The sequence below is a fragment of the Papaver somniferum genome, chromosome 7, assembly GCF_003573695.1.
Source record: "Papaver somniferum cultivar HN1 chromosome 7, ASM357369v1, whole genome shotgun sequence".
In the NCBI taxonomy this organism is placed as follows: Eukaryota; Viridiplantae; Streptophyta; class Magnoliopsida; order Ranunculales; family Papaveraceae; genus Papaver; species Papaver somniferum.
Window position 1 is genome coordinate 83498193 of NC_039364.1, and position 4622 is coordinate 83502814.

General features: G+C 34.5%; 1 long non-coding RNA gene across 5 annotated transcripts; it reads right to left on the reverse strand.

The window, feature by feature from the left end:
• Positions 1 to 510: 510 nt before the first annotated feature.
• LOC113297779 lies at positions 511 to 3740 on the reverse strand. 5 transcript variants are annotated; one of them, XR_003333712.1, is made up of 9 exons: positions 3298 to 3740; positions 3043 to 3194; positions 2802 to 2939; positions 2503 to 2649; positions 2105 to 2196; positions 1849 to 1940; positions 1537 to 1609; positions 966 to 1150; positions 511 to 878 (listed from the first exon to the last, which is right to left on the reverse strand). It is a non-coding gene; the product is annotated as an uncharacterized LOC113297779 (long non-coding RNA). The 5 variants fall into 5 exon arrangements; XR_003333710.1 differs by having other exon boundaries at positions 655 to 1150; positions 3323 to 3740; XR_003333713.1 differs by having other exon boundaries at positions 655 to 1081.
• Between the last annotated feature and the right edge of the window lie 882 nt (positions 3741 to 4622).

Consider the following 4622-nt stretch of genomic DNA (forward strand, 5'->3'; position numbering starts at 1 on the left):
GCTACGGATTTTTGAAACTAATATGAACTCTCTAAAAATTCTAAAACAGTGATAAGCTTACGTCTTATTCAGAAAGAACTTGGTAGGATACATAGAGTAGTGTAAGTGACCGAGGTAATCAGTATACATCACCATGTAAGGTGTACACCACTAACCCAACCAACCTGCACCACTACCAATCCACGTTGCTGATATTACGAAAATAAATACCATGATAGTCTGATAGACATAGAACTCGCAGCTTGATAAAAAATGACCATCACATCGACATAAAGACTGATCCTTCAATGAATTTCTATGTTTCTTTGATGATAAAGTTAAAGAAATCAAGACTATCCTTCACATCTGACATGAACAATTTTGGACATAAGCATCCCAAGGAAAGAAAAATAAAAACTAATGACTAAAAAAGAAAGCATTATATAATTGGATTTATTCTTTAACATGTGCAAGGGAGCCTCCTTCTTCGCAAAAGCGGATAACGCAGTCAAATTTAAAAAAAAAAATGCATTGGCTTTATATGATAGTACTATATATGTATATGGAGAATTCTCACTTTTGAGTATATTGTAGCATGTTTGGCTGCGTAAACTTCAGGAATACAATTCTCAACAAAGAATACTGTTATATTCCATCAATAAAACTGAAGGACGAACCCGAGAAAACATGAAAAATAATTAAGACAATCATACTTATCAGCGTTTGCTTAGGTTGATGCCTAAGAACTGAAAATTAAGAATGGGCAAGGAATCCATCATGATTATTAACACGAAAAATTGACGCGAAGCAATAACACCCCTCTTATACACTGACTAAATTCACGCCTTATCATTTACACCTGTTATAGGATATAGGTATCATGCCAACTATTTCTTGGCCTGCAATTTGGTTTTTAGTTTGTAGTTAAAACCATATATATGAATGTCCAAACATGGTGTACGCTGCATTCGAGGTTTAATATTTACCGCAAGTCCGGAAGCTTTAAGGTGAAGATGACGACATTGCTTCTAGGTGGTAGAGAAACAATCTGGTTTCCCCGCATAAGAGACGCATTTCTATGTCAAGTGAAATAGGCCATGCACTGGAACAAACAATTGTTTTAACATGGAAATATCATCTTATAAGACTTAAAATTTGGTTGAAGCTTCAACTGCAGCAAAAATAAAAGCAGAAACAACTTATAAATATCAGCTTTTGATTAACATGAAAATTTTCGGATGCATTGAGAGATGTCGAAGCGGCAGGGAGAAGCATTTTCTGATACAATTCATTATGATAATCATTTGAAAAATGAAAATCCATCACCACTAAAAAAGAATCCATCACCAATATACAGCTGTCATATGGCTATACCACAGTTTCACTAACATTTTGAATGAGATGATGTTCTCGGGGACCAACATTAACTTGTATGATGTTTATAGTGAAGTTCATTGTAAATTTTTTCTAAATTTGACAGGTCATTGTTATTCTTTTAAATTTTCATAGATTTAGGTTGTAATCTAATATAGTAGTGTTAGGAGATTAATTAAATACCTTGATTGGGGCAGAAACCAACAATAGACTGAGGAAAGCAGGAACTCCCATGGTGGGCACATATGTTGGAGCACTACATATATTAAATCAACCTAATTAGGTAATTTTGAAGAAAATATAAGTAACTACAAAAATTCTAGACAAACAACATTTTAGACAACACTAAAACAACCCTCTCACATAATTTCTAATTGTAGGGCCCAAAAGTGGACCCCTGCTAGCTCCATGTGAGGGGTTGTTTTAGTGTTGTCTAGAATTGCTCCTTACTAATCTATCAGCGCTACTGTACATAAGACATGTGAAATTTTTTACTTGAAATTAGCTGGAGAAAACACTGCGATCCAATCATCTGCGGTCGGATGGGGCTGTTTAAACTTTACATTTATCCATTGGCTACTCTCTCCCTGCATATTTAACACGATACAGTCAAGCATAAATGAAATCCTGTGACATTCAGACCAAAGCAAATAAATATAGCTGAACAATCAACCTAATTAGTTAACTTTGAAGTAAATGTAAGTAACTAAACTATTAGCGCAAGTGTGCATAAGACATGTGAAATTATTACTTGAAAATAGCTGGAAAGAACACTGCGCTCCAATCATCTGCGGATTGATGGGGGTGTTTAAACTTTACATTTATCCATTGGCTACTCTCTCCCTGCATATTTAACAGGAAACATTCGAGCACAAATGAAATCCTGTAACATTTAGACCACAACAAATAAATATTGCTGCCCAAACAATTAAAAATCCCTAATTGCATCATTAATGTTGCTTCTTAGAAGGCCATATAGCAAACAACAAATGACTGAGGTCCCTTATAGAAGTAGACATTAGTCATGATCTCATGGTTATGGAGGACAAACTTTAGAGATAGAAACAAAATGCAGGCTTCACACCAGACACAGATAGCTAGAAAAATACTATGGAATATGGATGATGGTTTTGAACTTAAGTCACACACCTTTAATCCGAGAATATCGGTAGTAGCTTTAATGGAAGAAAATCCATTATAAGCATTTTCTGAAAGCTCCCGATCACTTCCACTTCTGAATTTATGATTCTTCAACTTTGCCCTCAATTCTTCATGGTTATATATCTCCCCGTTAACCTAGATAACAGAACTTTGTAAGTCTTTCTCAAAGTTGAATCGATACTCAAAATACAACAACAACTTAAATTGCAGATTAGAGTAATAACCAGAAAAAGGAAGAGTGAAGCCTGATTATGATAAGTTTTCAGAAGATAGATATAGATAAATACCGTGATGATGATAGATGTGTCTTCATTGTAAAGAGGTTGATCACCAGAAGCAGGGTCTACAATAGTTAAACGTTGATGAGCAGGATAAAATCTTGATAACAATGTAATCCACTCCAATCTGGATCTCTATGTCTTAACCTACATATATATTTCCCAAAAATCACACCACCAAAAATGAATCAAAAATTGAAATCAACATCGTTAAAATGAAATTGAGAAGAATGAGATTCAAAATGAGCACCTTCTGGAGAGTTCGATGATTCTGGATTCTGGAACGTTTCTTTTCTTCCTTTCTTTTTGCTGGTTTCTTCTGGAGATTTTTTTAGCAAAAATCACACACAATTTGAGGGAGAAATCAAATTCACACCTGTTTAATAATTTTAATTAGTGTACCTGTCAACAAATAAATAAAACAATGAGTCAATCATAGAAATTTGTTAAACCCTAATCTAAAACAAACTAAAAATTCATAGGAAATAAGCGAACTCAAACTCACTTCATAACCATTCATGAAAACAGACCTTCCGCAGACATCGTATCGAAAGAGGATATTGGAAGCACGTCAGGGATATGATAACTTCTGTGACAAAAAATAAGGTTGTCATATATGAAAATTTTGAAACCTTCTAACTCGTCGGTTATCATGTAGAACTGATCCTCCAGATACTCATATTTTGTTTGAATTTCTTTAGAGAAAAGAGATTGGGGATTTTTTTCGTGAATTTAGATCGAGTAATAAAAAAACCTAGCAAAACCCTTCGTTCGGCTCCCCTCTCTGCGAATCAGAAAACCCTTGTTGTTAAACTTGTAAAATCAGTAGCCTATGATAGAACAATACCACTGGTAAAGAAGATGATGACCAAATGGTTCGGTCGATCAATGATTTGGTTTTAGGGTTTTAGTTTTTCCGTAAGTTTTTTTCTTCATAAGAATAAAAGCTTTTTTGTTTCCGCGGAAGTTTTGTTTTTTCGTTTTCCGAAACTGTTTTTTGTTTTTTAAAAAACAACCGGTATTCACTGTTACATTCATATAATTTGAGGAAAAGTGGAATACAAAATTTTCAAGGGTGCGGTGACGCTCATCCAAGGGTGGGTATTCTCACCGTGCGATGTGGGACTTATATGACTTAGGGGTTTAAAGGGTTTGATTTATCTTTATCGAGCAAAAAAATAAAATCCGAAAACTAACAAACAGTATTTGAGTACCGCCGACAAACAATATGAATTTTTCTGCTAGCATAGCTATGTCTCAAGAAATTAATCAACATGTCTATAACTCTATTTTAAGTCCTTATACGTACTTGTAGGTTGAAATCATAATTAATACCGTCAACATGCAAACTATCATAGGCTCCAAGTGAAACATGGTTGTAAGGGCATGTTTACTTTATCTTTGGTAATACATTGAGCATGAAGATAAACCTTTCCTTTTGAATAGGGTAACCAATAACACACATGATTTTCAAGAAAATGATGTTAAACATCCCACTACTAATATATCACTACACATCGTCTTGGAACCACACGCGCCCGCAAGAAGCACTCATTATACACTAATGTCGATCAAAATAGTTAGATAGTGACCTTCAAAATAATGAAAAAAAATTGTGTAAACTGGAGCAGGCTGCTGCAACCAATTTTTGAATTAGTTCGTTGGATGATCTTAACTCTTCCACCACATCTTCAAAAAGTGTCCTTAACTCTTTGACGAAAGCTAAGGTTGAAACTGCAATAGCTGGCTTCTTAGTTGTTGTTTCACTTGTAATGTTACAAACCTGCAGTACACAAACAATTGCGTCCAAGAAAAATAATCAGTTATGCT